This window comes from Felis catus, chromosome D3 (assembly GCF_018350175.1).
Source record: "Felis catus isolate Fca126 chromosome D3, F.catus_Fca126_mat1.0, whole genome shotgun sequence".
In the NCBI taxonomy this organism is placed as follows: domain Eukaryota; kingdom Metazoa; phylum Chordata; class Mammalia; order Carnivora; family Felidae; genus Felis; species Felis catus.
In genome coordinates this window covers 72,949,311-72,964,673 of record NC_058379.1, presented here as the reverse complement: position 1 = coordinate 72,964,673, position 15,363 = coordinate 72,949,311, and the positions used below count along the sequence as shown (strand labels likewise).

General features: G+C 38.7%; 1 long non-coding RNA gene across 2 annotated transcripts in view; it reads left to right on the top strand.

Annotated features, from left to right (window-relative positions):
* The window catches only part of LOC123381441, a 308,159-nt gene that overhangs the window by 195,856 nt on the left and 96,940 nt on the right, over positions 1–15,363 (top strand). The window lies entirely within an intron of this gene.

The following is a 15,363-nucleotide window of genomic DNA, read 5'->3' as shown; positions in this document are numbered from 1 at the left end:
CATCAACCCTCAGCTTGTTCTCTGTAGTTAAGAGTCTCTTATGGTTTGCTTCCCTCTCTCTTTTTTTCCCTTCACTGTGTTCATCTGTTTTGTTTCTTAAATTCTACATATGAGTGAAATCATATGGTATTTGTCTTTCTCTGACTGACTTATTTCACTTAGCATAGTACACTCTAGCTCCATCCATATCATTACAAGTGGCAAGATTTCATTCTTTTTGATGGATGAGTAATATTTCATTGTGTATATATACTGCATCTTCTTTATCCATTCATCAGTCAGTGGACCTTTGGGCTCTTTCCATAATTTGGTTATTGTTGATAATGTTGCTATAAACATTGGGGTGCATGTGCCCCCTTTGGATCAGTATGTTTGTATTCTCTGGGTAAATACCTAGTAGTGCAATTGCTGGGTCATAAGGTAGTTCTATTTTTAACTTTTTGAGGAAACTCCATACTGTTTTCCAGGGTGGCTGTACCAGTTTGCATTCCGACAAACAGTGTAAGAGGTCCCCATTCTCTGCAGCCTCACCAACATCTGTTGTTTCTGGTGGTGTTAATTTTACCATTCTGATAGGTGTGAGGTGGTGTCTCATCTTGGTATCTCATCTTTTCATGTGTTCGTTAGCCATCTGGAAGTCTTCTTTGAATAAGTGTCTATTCATGTCTTCTGCCCATTTCTTAACTAGGTTATTTGTTTTTTAGGTGTTGAATTTGAGAAGTTCTTTATAGATTTTGGATACTAACCATTTGTGAGAGATGTCACTTGCAAATATCTTCTCCCATTCTATAGGTTGCCTTTTAGTTTTGTTGATCACTTCCTTCACTGTGCAGAAGCTTTTTATCTTCATGAGATCCCAATAGTTCATTTTTGCTTTTGTTTCCCTTGCTTCCAGAGATGTGTCTAGTAAGGAGTTGCTATGGCCAATGCCAAAGAGGTTGCTGCCTGTGTTCTCCTCTAGGATATTGATGGTTTCCTACCTTGCATTTAGGCCTTTCATCCATTTTGGGTTTATTTTCGTATATGGTTAAGAAAGTGGTCCAGTTTCATTCTTCTTCATGTTGCTGTCCGGTTTTCCCATTTGTAGAAGAGACTGTGTTTTTTCCATTGGATATTCTTTCCTGCTTTGTTGAAGATTAGTTGGCCATGTAGTTGTGGGTCCATTTCTGAGTTTTGTATTCTGTTCCATTGATCTGAGTGTCTGTTTTTGTGCCAATAGCATACTCTCTTGCTGGGTACAGCTTTGTAATACAGCTTTAAGTCTGGAATTGTGGTGCTTCCAGCTTTGTTTTTCTTTTTCAAGATTGCTTTGGCTATTTGGGGGTCTTTTGTGGTTCCATACAAATTTTAAGATTGTTTGTTCTAGCTCTGTGAAAAATGCTGGTTGTATTTTAATAGGGATTGCATTAAATGTGTAGATTGCTTTGGGTAATATAAACATTGTAACAATGTTTGTTCTTCCAATCCATGAAAATGGAATATTTTCTATTTCTTTGTGTCATCTTCAATTTCTTTCACAGTATCCTGTAGTTTTCAGAGTACAGCTCTTTTTCCTCTTTGGTTAGGTTTATTCCTAGGTATCTTATGGTTTTTGGTGCAGTTATAAATGGGATCACTTCCTTGATTTCTCTTTCTGCTGCTTCATTATTGATGTATAGAAATGCACCAGATCTCTGTATGTTAATTTTGTATAATGTGACTTTACTGAATTCGTGTAACAATTCTAGCAATTTTTTTAATGGAGTCTTTTGGGTTTCCTACTTAGAATATCATGTCATCTGCAAATAGTGAAGGTTTGACTTCTTCCTTGCCAATTTGAATGCCTTTTCTTTTCATCCTCTGATTGCTAAGACTTCCAGTACTATATTAAATAGTGATGGTGAGAGTGGATATCCTTGTGTTGTTCCTGACTGTAGGAGAAAGGCTCTCAGTTTTTCCCCATTGAGGATGATATTAGCTGTGGGTCTTTTGTATATGGCCTTTTGATGTTTAGGTATGTTCCCTCTATCGCTACTTTGTTGGGGGTTTTTATCAAAAATGAATGCTGTAGTTTGTCAGATGCTTTTTCTGCATTTACTGAGAGGATCATATAGTTCTTATCCTTTATTTGATTAAGGTGGTATATCACATTGATTAATTTGCAAATATTGAGCCACCCCTGCAACCCAGGAATAAGTCCCACTTAATTGTGGTGAATAATTCTTTTACTGTACTATTGGATTCGATTTGCTAGTATCTCGTTGAGAATTTTTGCCTCCATGTTCATCAGGGATATTGGCCTGTAACTCCCCTTTTTAGTGGGGTCTTTGTCTGGTTTTGGATCCAAGGTAATGTTGGCATCTAATGAGTTTGGAAGTTGTCCTTCCACTTCTGCTTTTTGGAAGAGTTTGAAAAGAATAGGTATTAACTCTTCTTTAAATGTTTGGTAGAATTCCCCTGGGAAGCCATGTGGCCCTGGACTTTTGTTTGTTGGGAGATTTTTGATAATTGATTCAATTTCTTGATTTTTTATCAGTCCATTTAAATTTTCTATTTCTTCTTTTTTCAGTTTTGTTAGTTTATTATATGTTTCTAGTAAGTTATCCATTTCTTCTAGATTGCCCAATTTATTGGCATATAATTCATCATAATATTCTCTTATAATTGTTTGTATTTCTATGGTGTTGTGATCTCTCATTTGTGATTTTATTTATTTGGGTCTTTTTTCTTTTTTTATAAGTCTGGCTAGGGGTTTATCAATTTTATTCTCTCAAAGAACTATGTCCTATTTTCATTAATCTGTTCTACTGTTTGTTTCTGTATCATTTATTTCTACTCTAATCTTTATTATGTCCCTTCTTCTTCTGGCTTTAGGCTTTCTTTGCTATTCCTTTTCTAGCTCCTCTGGGTGTAAGTTTAGGTCATGTATTTGAGAGTTTTCTTGCTTCTTGAGGTAGCTCTTGATTGCTATATAGTTCTCTCGTATGACTCAAAGGCTTTTTACTATTGTGTTTTCATTTTCATTTGCTTCCATGTATTATTTTAAGTTTCTTTTTAAATTTCCTGTTTAACTCACTCATTCTTTAACCTCCATGTATTTGTGGTGTTTCCATTTTTTTTTGTGGTTGACTTCAAGTTTTGTAGTGTTGCGGTCAGAAAATATGCCTAGTTTGATCTCAAATATTTTGTATTTGTTGAGGTCTGATCTGTGACCCAGTATGTTATCTGTTCTGGAAAATGCTTCATATGCACTTGAAAAGAATGTGTATTCTGCTGCTTTAGGATGAAATGTTCTGAATTTATCTGTTAAGTCCATCTGGGCCAGTGTGTCTTTCAAAGCCATTGTTACCTTATTGATTTTCCGCTTAGATGATCTGTCCATTGTTGTAAGCGGAGCATTAAAGTTCCCTACTGTTATTGTATTATTATCAATGAGTTTCTTTATGTTTGTCATTAATTGATTTATATATTTGAGTTCCTCCAAGTTGGAGGCATAATTATTTGCCATTGTTAGATCTTCTTGTTAGCTAGACCCCTTTATTATGGTATAGTGCCCTTCTTCATCTCTTGTTACAGTCTTTGGTTTAAAATCTAGTTTGTCTGATGTAAGTATGGCTATTCCAGGTTTCTTTTGCTACCCATTAGCATCATAGATGGTTTTTCATCCCCTCACTTTCAGTCCATAAGTGGCTTTACATCTAAAGTGAGTCTCTTGTAGGCTACATAGAGATGGGTCTTTTTTTTTTTTTTTTTTTTTAACCGTTTTGATAACCTATGTTTTTTTTTTTTTAATTTTTTTTTCAACGTTTATTTATTTTTTTTGGGACAGAGAGAGACAGAGCATGAACGGGGGAGGGGCAGAGAGAGGGAGACACAGAATCGGAAACAGGCTCCAGGCTCTGAGCCATCAGCCCAGAGCCTGACGCGGGGCTCGAACTCCCGGACCGCGAGATCGTGACCTGGCTGAAGTCGGACGCTTAACCGACTGCGCCACCCAGGTGCCCCAACCTATGTTTTTTTGATTGGAGCAATTTAGTCCATTTGCATTCAGAGTGATTATTGATAGGTATGAGTTTAGTGCCATTGTAGTACTTTCAAAGTCATTGTTTCTGGAGATTTTCTCTGTTCCTTTCTAATATTTGTTGCTCTTGTCTTTCTTTCCCACTCAAAGAGTCCCTTTTAATATTTCTTGCATGGAGGGTTTAATAGTCATAGACTCCTTTAATTTTTGTTTTTGTGTTTTTTGGAACTCTTTATTTCTCCTTCTAATCTGAATGACAGCCTTGCTAAAGAAAGTATTCTTGGCTGCATATTTTTCCCATTCAGCACGTTGAATATATCATGCCACTCCCTCTGGCCTGCCAAGTTTCTGTGGATAGATCTGCCGGTAACCTTATTTGTCTTCCTTTATAGGTCAGGGGTTTCTTTTCCCTTGCTGCTTTCAGGATGTTTTCCTTATCTCTATATTTCGCAGATTTTACTATGATATGTCTTGGTGTTGGCCTGCTTTGGTTGACTTTGATGGGAGTTCTCTGTGCCTCATGGGTTTGGTTGTCAGTTTCCTTCCATAGATTAGGGAAGTTTTCAGCTATAGTATTCTCAATTAAACCTTCTCCCTTTTCCCCCTCTCTTCTTCTGGGACCCCTAGGCATCATTTCCTTTAGAAATTCTTTTCATTCCTCCCAAAGTTAAGTACCCTCCCCGCTGTTTTCAGTGTGATATTGTAGGAACCTGTGCACAGAGTTGACACCAGACTGTTATTGTAATTATTTGTTTAAATACATGCTCATGAAATCATATGAAAGCAGAGACTGTACTTAAAAAAATACTTATACCCCACAGTTCCTAGATCAATGCTCAGTGGATAGTAACCCAACATAAAGTAAGCACTTTTAAAAGTGAATACAGCATAAGGCCATTGTTTTTATTTTATGGAGAAGGAAGCTGTGGCTCAAACAGATTAAGTAACTTGGAATGGGTATTTTGTGTTGCTTCCCTCTGTTTGCTAGAAGCTGGAAGCCTAGAAACTACATTTCTTAGATATACTCGCTAAGAAATATGGCTTCAGTTTAGGTTCCTTCAACAGGAGGCTCTCGCTTGGGATGGGAAGGCAGAAGGAGAGGGGAAGCTATTGTTTTGACTTTGGCAATAGCCGTGGCAGAACACTAATGCAGACTTCCATGAAACTTTTAGGGATGGCAGTGAGCAATGTGGGTTCCTGCAACAGGGGTAAGGTGGAAGGGGCCCCTTGGCAGAAACATGGCTTGAGGGCTCTGGCAGCAGCTGTAGTTGTGCAGAGGTGAGTGGCACGGGCAATGGTGTCAGGCTTCCCACTGTTCTCGAGGGCTGGATAGTACCAGCTTCCCTCCCCTCTCTTCTGCTATTCTAGCCCTTTTAATAATTTTTAAACCTAATTTTTTCCTGCTTAAATGCTTAGAATGGTTTTGCTTTTCCTCATTAAACTCTGATGATATAGTTTTGCTTAAAGTCATACAGTAATTAAGCGGTAAAGCAGTAATAGACATTAGCTGGACTGATTGCGAGGTCCATGTCCATAGCCTTTGAGCACAGTGCCTTCCTCTACTTGCAGGAGGAAACTGTCCTCTGGGGAGAATTCTTCTTTGTGTTCTTTGTAAGGAGACTTCGGTTTCAGTAAAGAGGTGAAAACGTTATATTGTAGAAGGAAGGACCCTTCTTGCAGATGGCAGCTTAATCTTCACATACATAAAGTCAGTCCTGTGTAGTTTTCTCATATTTTGGGGGGAAGAAAAGTTTACATGTTCTTTTGGGGAATCAACACAGATCTGGTCTCTGGTGAATTACCAGGTGAAGACCTTCTCTGCCCAGCAAGAAAATCATATGAAAACAAATCAAGGTAAGTGAGCAACTTAGACATCTGATACGAGAAAGAACCTCAAATGGAATGTTTTTTACACATCAACTTACACATGAACATGGCACTTCATTCACAGAGGCAAAGCCAAAGCCAAAGGCAAGGAGAAACCAGGCTGCACAACTTAAGAGGCCTCCCTTAATAGTCAGAGCAGAACTTTATCCACTCACCTCCAGGTAGATCAGAAAGGGAACTTAAGAAGGAATGTATAACACAATTAGTAGATGGTATAGTGAGTGCTTCTGAGCTGTTTTCTATGGTTGTAGCATGTGTAAATGGGAGGGGATGGTGGTGACCTGAATTTGTTATCTAACTTGTCTTAGTTTCAATCTCCTTATTACAGAATGTATACCTTACCAGATTGTTTGGAAGAATAAAATGCTTAGTTGGTGTCGGCATATAGTAGATGCTTAATTAATTTGTCCACCTAGAGTCAGTTACAGTATTTGTTATTTCCTTATTGCCAAAGATTGTACTAACTGCTGTGAGCAAGACAGAGTATCTGCCATCTAAAAGCTGACATCTAGACTACACTGCTTCCATTTTTTAAAAACTACCCTTCTCTTTCTTCTACAAAACTTTCTAGATCCTGAATTGTCTTAGATCCTTCAGCAAATTAAATATCAGTAGAATGGAGGAGAATCAGATTATGAGTTGTGATATCTAGTATAAAGGACCTTTAAAACACACAAGAAAGAAGATATTAACAAGGGGGCCATTTGTCGCCTCTTTTCTAGAATTTGTAGAAAGCAAGCTGAGTGAATCATGAAATATGAGGATATGAGAAAAAAAGTTATCTTAAAAATTCTCAATTATTTTGTTTTACATGTGTCTTTACCTTGGAGTCTGTACGTGGGAGCATCTCCTGACACCAAGGATTGAAGTGATTTTTGTGGTATTCAAGAGGTATTTTGGAATACGGTGATGCCGGGCAGGTGCCTTGAGAATTGCCTTTCTGGTGCACTGAGGCAGAGATTGCAGCCGACATGTCTGAGTCGAACATGTTTCTTACTTTAGAGGGAAGTAGAGAAATCTTCCATTTTTCCAGGCAGGATGTTTTTGGTTTTCATACTTTGGCAAGAGTGAGCAGGTGTTTGCTGATGAACTGCCAAGCTGGATTACACTTAACTCCAAGTCCTTTCTTTTCCTTATTATCAAATAGCATTTACTATGGTTTCCTTCACACTTCCAGGCTGCACTATATCACACATCCAATTTAACCTGATTCAGGGCAGCGAGAGGCCTGTTGGCACCCACTGTAGTGGAGGTTGCTATCAGCTTCTCATGTAAACGAGGACTTCCCCAAATTATGTCATTTAGAAGCTGGCTAGAGGGGTGCCTGGGTGGCTCAGTCAGTTAAGCGGCCGACTTCGGCTCAGGTCACGATCTCGCGGTCGTTGAGTTCGAGCCCCGCGTCAGGCTCTGTGCTGACAGCTCAGAGCCTGGAGCCTGTTTCAGATTCTGTGTCTCCCTCTCTCTGACCCTCCCCCATTCATGCTCTGTCTCAAAAATAAATAAACATTAAAAAAAAATTTTTAGAAGCTGGCTAGATATTAAGTTTTCCAATGTCTACATTTTACAGAAAATGAAACATGTCTACAGAGTTAAGGGGCTAGCCCATTCCTTTGTTTTATATTTGAATTGGTTATGCATTTGAAGAAATTTAGATACAGCTAGCTACCCTTTAGGTAGGCATAAGAAAATGGAATTATTTTTATTCTCCATTAAACACTGGCTTTCAGGAAGTATGTATGAAATCCATAAATCTCTGCTTCTGTGGATATCAAAACTGAGCCCTAGCATCACCAAAATTGCACATCTTGGTGTTTTTCTTTTTTGTTTTTAAGTTCACTTATTTTGAGAGAGAAAGCATGAGTGGGGAGAGGCAGAGAAAGAGGGAGAGAGAGAATCCCAAGCAGGCTCTGCGCTGACAGTGCATGGGGGACTCCATTCGGAGCTTGATATGAGGCTTGACATGGGGCTAGATCCCATGAACCATGAGATCATGACCTGAGTCGAAATATAGAGTCTGATGCTTAACCGAATGAGCCACCCAGGTGCCCCATCTCATTGTTTTTTAAACTGCCTGTGAAGATCGTATCTCTAATATCTTAGAATGATAACTTTGTAAAATTATTTATAAAATACATTAATAAAAATTAAATAAGAAAATGCAAAGACATACAAAACACAAATTTAAAAATGATGTTAAATTCAACAAATGTAAAATTGATGTGTCAAACTGTATAAAAGTTTCTAAAGATGTCCCCTCAATTTCTCTACTTGCCATGGACCAGTGACAGTTTGCAGGTTGATGTTCTCCTGTGGGTCACACTGGGAATAGCACTATGCAACTAGTTCTATCCCTCAGCTTTTATCTGGTTGTGCAGACCAGATCAGCAATCACATGTCTGTGATTCTGTTCCTTCTTGGTTTATATTAACCTCATAGCTCTACCCATTCCAAGCATCCTAGAGAGCAGTGCTTCCCAATAGAAATACATCAGGCAGGCCACATATATAATTTTAAATTAAGGTGGCCACATTGAAAAACAGAAATGGCTAAAATTAATTTTAATAATATATTTTATTTGAGCTGACATGTCCAAACTATTAGCATTTCAACATGTAATCAATATAAAATATTATTGAGATGTTTTACATTCTTTCTCTCATAGTAAGTCTTGGAAATTTGGTGTGCAGATTTGCTTACCGCACATTTCAATCTGGACTAGCCACACTGTAAGAGCTCAATAGCCACATGTGACTAGTGGCCGCCATACAGAACAGTAAAGCCATAGGCCTTCCTCTGAGCTGTCCTCAAGCAAGTAAGACACATCTAAAACATCATCTTGGAAGAAACTACCTCCCTGAAAAGGAAATGCCAAACTCTTTTGGGGGGATACGAAGGTATGCCGGACACATTTAGGAGACATCCATGGCAAAGGACCCACGCTTTTCCTCGTCTGTCTGTGGTAAAGTCATCTTGAAGTAGCTTCAGCTCAGCATTTCTGGAATCTCAGTTTTAAATATTCTGATTTCTTGTCTAGGATTTTTCAGCTCTGTTATAGTCAGCCTCTCTGGGCCATATTCCAAGTCAGGATCAGAGTTTGTCTCTTACATGTCTCACAGTTATTTGAAAATCATAAAGAGATTTTCAGAGATATTAGTGTATTTTTAAAGTATTCTTGTGGGCTTGGTCTTACCTTTGGTCTTCTCCCTCCTTCAGGTTTGCTCTACAGGGATGATGTCCTTAAAAATCTGCCACTTCCGTATTGATTGTTGTTGTTGTTCTGGAAAAATAATGACCAAGCTGTCTGATCTGGCTGTGAATTATGTGGGAGAAAATCTCTGCTGCCCAGTGGAAATGCATTCACGTGCATTTCATCTCCTTAATGACATTCACAGTGACAGTTTCAGCTCAGTCCCTCATCATCAATCCTCTTGACTCTGTTTCAAGTTATGTCCATGGGGGCAGAGGATAGGAAAATACCTCTAATCACTCATTCATAACATTTTGAGAGCCAAATATTTATAGTTAACCTGTTAGCTTTTTCTTTACAGTAAGACATAAACAACCATGAAGTGAGCTCTACATTCTTCCAATTTAGTTACATTCTGGAGGGAAAAAAAAGACAGATCCAAATTATATTTGGTCAGAGAAAGATGATGGGTTAGATGATCCACCTTTATTTCATGAGCTCTGAGCAGAGAGCAAGGTGCTGAGTACGATAGCTGGATTTTCTATATCCTGTCTCTCCAACCTTAGTCTATCTTGAATATATCTCTGGATCATATTGTCATAAGGGGGTCTTTAGAAGAAGATGAATTTTGCCAATGCTAAATCTAGGGTGCTTAATAAAAAGATTTAAGTTTTATAAGAATGTAGTCAAAGTGAGAGTTTCAGCACAAGACAGTTGTGAACATGAAGAACTCAGGGAAAAATGAAGTCTCAGTCTGTTAAGGAAGGCCAAAGATTGAACATGGGACACCAAGAGCCCAGACTAAGTATAAAGGCTAGAGGACGATGGGAGTCTCGGGTGGGGAATAAGGAAGGTAAAAGTGTGGTCTTAGGTGATTGCCACAGACACTGGTAGGTGTTGTGCTTCACCTTTATGAAGGATGGTGTCTAGTGCAAGGACAGGACTACCGACTCAAAGGGCCAAGAACCTGAGGCAGGCCTGGTATCATTCCTACATGAGCCTTCTGTCTAGGCAAAGTGGAGTCAAAGTCTCCTGGGACTCTGATGGTAGCTTCTGGTTTTAGTGGAGTGTTACCAAGGTTAGAGAGAAGATCCTAGGATTACTCCTCCATCCAGCACCGTTCAACGCATCAGAGAGAGATTGATAGTGACATGGTATCCTTTGAAATATGCTATTTACAACCCCCCATTTTAGGGAGATATGTGGCAGGGGAAGATGCAGCAGGAAGTGAGAAGGTTCTGTTTATCTACATGACGTAGGATACTTAGAGAAGGAATTTTTGGCATCATGTTAAGGGTTTCATTTTATTAGATGGGGAAAAAGGGAATTATTGTTAAAAGCAAACTATGAGTCATTGTTCTTGGTATTGTTGGCATGCATATTGCTAGGGCTATGAGAAGCGATAAAATATAAGTAACATAGACCCAGCTTTAAGAAACTTACAGGTAAGAAGGGGGGACAAGTACATATAAACATCTGCACATCTTCTGGAGTAGGTACGATGATAAAAATACCCACGAGTCAGGTGATGGTCATTATTTTACCTGTGGTAGGAAGTGACACTGGAGCAGCATGGTCAAGGGGCATGTGTGAACCAGCCTGCTGTGTTAGGAAATACCGCATAGCGTATTGGTGCTAGAGTGGAGAAAGCAAGGCATGGAGAATGGTGAGATGTTACTTCCAAATTATCTCAACCCTACCTTCTGTTTATCTCCAATGGCACCATTGTAAGATGCCATTACATTGCCATTGTAAGAATGGCACCATGAAGGTATTCTTTACTGTTACATGTACTATTCCAGTAACTGGTGTTTGGGTATCTAGAGGCAGAGAGGCATACCTTGGAGATATTAGGCATTTGGTTCCAGACCATCTCAATAGAAGCAAATGTCACAGCATAGTGAGTCAAATGAATGTTTTGGTTTCCCAGTGCATCTAAAAATTATGTTTACACTACACTGTAGTCTAGTAAGTGCCTTATGTCTAAAAAAGTACATACTTTCATTAACAAATATTGCTAAAAAGTGCTCACCATCATCAGAGCTTTTGCAAGTCGTAATTACCGATTGCAGATCACTGTAGCCAATATAGTAATAATGAAAAAAATTGAAATACTGTGAGAGTCACCAAATTCTCTTTGACACAAGAGACATGAAGTGAACAAATGGTGTTGGAACAACGAGGCTGGTAGTCTTGCTTGATGCAGGGTTGCCACAAACGTTTAATTTGTAAAGAACACGGTACCTGCTATTGTTTTATAGAACTTCATTTTATTGTGCTTTGCTAGTCTGGATTTTGTGTACAAAGTACCTGTGGCTTTTGCAAATCTTCAGTAGGGTTTGCAAGGGTGGTCATTTAGGATTGGCCTGGGCTGTGGCTCCTCGCTTGCCCCTGAACTATTTCTACACATCAATTTATCCTTGTCTAAACTGACCAGAAGAGAAATGAGGAAGACAGAGGCATGTGAAAGGAAAACCAAAAAGAAAACCAGTATGTATGCTATTTTTGGCACTTTAAGAAGGTTAATAACCCAAGGGATATATTTATAATCTCAAAAAAATAATAATAATAATAATAAAGATTGAACAGACTTCTGTATTCTATCCTCAATACCCCTAAAATCTGGTTGCAAGTTTGTCTCTCTGAGTGCATGTTTATCTGAGAAAGGGAAAGTGTAGAAAGTGCAAAAAACCATCATCTCCCGCAGGTCCCTCAGGGCCCACATAATAGATGTTGCTGAGATTTGAAAAATGCCATGCATCTGCCATTTAAAAGTCACATCTAAATATACTTGCTACCTTCTAAGTAATCTTTTATTTTTAATTGTAGTATTATTTATGAGTTTTTACTCACTAGGAATTCTGTGTTGCTTGAAAAGCGTTGGTATGAAACACAATACATCAGGAGAAAGACATGTGCGGATGAAATATGGTCCTGAATGTCATCATTCCGGTGATGTATATTAGAATAGGAATGGAAGAGTGAAGTTGAGGGATGAGTCTGTGTGCTGTGCATTCTTGAATAATCCCCATGAAAACTGTAATAGAATTATTATCCGTGTTTAGCATCATGTAATCAGAAAGTATTTGCCTGCAGAGGGAACCATTTTGCAAGGTAACTAGGTACGTACCCCACCAACACACTGGGCCACATCCATTTTAAAGGACGAAAACCAAACAAAGCATGAGGGAAAAAAATCAAATACATTGAGTTTGAATAAAAGCAATCCAAATCCCATCTTTATAACTCAAGTAATTTCTGACTACCTAGATTTGATGGGCTGGTGGGGATAGGTTGTGTGTGCAGTACTAGTCGTTTAGAAAATTCTGTAGGTGAAGTTGAATTCTTATCTCTGAGAAAGCTGGCTATAATGTTTCTGTAATTATGCGGTGGATTTCTCACACATCTTCGTATTCATAATTACCTGGTATTTAACTTCCAATAATGACATTATTAAATCTGAGGTGACAGCCCTTCACTTGTGACATTTAATTTGCTTTTCCATTTTCCTCTCTTCTTGGTCCTTTAAATGGTTCTTAAAGGCAAACAACTGAGGAGGAACTGTCAATACCTCAGAACATCAGCCATGATGATTTTTCTTGATAAATATCTTCCAAATAAATCTCCAAATCTAAGTTTCAGTGAATGCCTTCATAGGCAATATACAGTTATTTCGAAATAGCACAAAATAACAGTGATCTTTCTCTGAGTTGTTTAAGAGACAGTGCTTTTAGGGTACGCTTGCAGCTGGTCATGCCAAAGGCCATTATTTACACAGGAAATGTCCTTGCGTTCTGCTCTTTCCTGATGGTGAAGCCACAAAAGTTTACCATTTTCCATGAAGGTGAGCTGAAGAGCAAATCTCATGTACTTATTTACTTTACCACATATAAATCTTTTCTTCTGGCTCTTTTGCACACACTTAACAATTAAGAATGCCCACAATTATTTTTCAAATCATGAAAATATATTTCTTATGTTTATTTATTTATTTTGAGAGAAAGAGAGAGGCAGAGAGAGAATCCCATGCAGGCTCTGCACCATCAGTGCAGAACCTGATGTGGGGCTCGATCTCATGAACCATGAGATTATAACCTGAGCCCAGATCAAGAATCGGACCCTTAACTGATTGAACCGTCGATGTACCCTAAATAATGAAAATATTTTTTTAAGAACTGTATAAAATGAGTATGGGAACATAATTTATGAGACTTTGGGGACTTGCAAAGTGGGAAATTTTATTTGGGAAGTCATTAAATTCTAGTGAAATCAAAGCTGGATATAGAAACAAGTATATTTCATGATTTTATGAAATGTATAAAATACTCAGTGGTAAACATTATTGATGAGCACCCAGGTAATATCTTTTGCATAAACAATAACCCTCTGATGCCCTCTAGAAGTTTTCTTTCTGCCAGGAAAGTTGTAAATGTTCACGCAGTTGGCACCATTCCTTTAATTAGCATATTGTTCAATGTGTCTTTATAAGCCACTTATCTCCTATTGTACAGAACTCATTTTAAGGTGGAAGAAGGAGAATGTTACTTTGGGGACTCAATGCCAATGACTTTTTATTTTTCTACTGGTTAATATAATAGAATATTGTTGTTGAAAGGACAATTAGAGGGCATGCTCCTCATATCAAACATAATGTAGGGATCCAGTTTGCATTATTAACTCCTAGCTCACTTGGCTTCCAGGAAATCACCCTCTCTTCATTTTCTCCCCTCTTTCTGACCAGTCTGTCCTGCGACAGAGGCTGCTCCCTTGCCCTTACGGCCTACGCACACTGCATCAGGTCATGTGCCCCAGCAAACCTTCAACTGTCAACATGGGAGCTTTCTCTGGCTACGGGAACCCACTCAGACCACAATCATGGGAGGCTCCAAGTATCACAGAATTAACGCCTCCTGGGAGCCACTCCCACTTAAGACAGATGGCAGCTGGTATCTACATGTCCTAGTTTCCTTTGTTTTCGGAAGGATACTTTGAGGCATGCATTCTCCATTGGTCTACAGAGTTCTCCAAGGGAATTAAGCTCCAGTTGTGCGTGATGACAAACTTGCTTGATAATGCACGCTTTCCTGACTGCCTCTCCTCTGTCTTGTGTTCTGATTCCACTATCATGTTTCCCGGGGTTACCTTCCAAATAAACTATTATATTCAAATACCTTCTTCAGGGTCTACTTTTGGGGAAACTGAAAGTAAGATACTTCTCTGTCGCTTTTTCTTGATCCTTATTTTCTGGACATCAAAATGTTAAAATAAGGTGAGGGCTTAGTCCTTGGAGCACTTCTCTTAACTAAACTTATTTCCTAGAAGAATTAATCCAAACCTAAGATTTCAAATATCATCCAAAATAATGCCTCAAGCTTTGCCTTCTTTTCAGAACCTGAACTATTTTTTAAAAACTTATTTAAATTCAAGTTAGTTAACATACACTGAGTGTAGTATTGGTTTCAGGAGTAGAATTCAGTGATTCATCACTTACAAATAACACCCAGGGCTCATCCCAACAAGGCCCTCCTTAATGTCCATCACCCATTTAGCCCGTTCCCCCCCCCCCCCCCCCCCGTTTACATTTCCCAAACTAAACTCTTGAATTTCTTCTTCAAGTGATTGGGAACTGAATATCCTATGTGATATTTAGGTTTTTATGTTGAATACATTGGTCCTAGATTTGTCATAGGAGACATCTTAAAATATTTAAAGAAAATATGGGGCGCCTGGGTGGCTCAGTCGGTTAAGCATCCGACTTCGGCTCAGGTCATGATCTCGTGGTCCGTGAGTTCAAGCCCCATGTCAGACTGTGTGCTGACAGCTCAGAGCCTAGAGCCTGTTTCAGATTCTGTGTCTCCCTCTCTCTCACCCTCCCCCGTTCATGCTGTCTCTCCCTGTCTCAAAAATAAATAGACGTTAAAAAAAAAAATAGAAATGCCTCTTCCTTTAGTGTTGTTCTCTAGGCTCCAGGTTCAATAAACCTACTTCACTCAGATGTCCTCACATAACAGCTTTCTTAGGTTTGTCACATTCTTCTCTGTAAATATTCAAGTTTTTTTGTTCCTCTCAAAATATAACAACTAAAATTAAGTCTGACAATTCTAATATGGTATAGCAGATACCATTTCTCTCCTTTCTTCCCTCTCTCTGACACACACACACACACACACACACACACACACACACACACACACAAACACTTTATCAGGTTATATGCATCTCTTGCAAGTTCTTGTATTGAACTTCTTTGTACATGTCAGCAGTGTTATTGTTTTGTTGTTTTTCATAC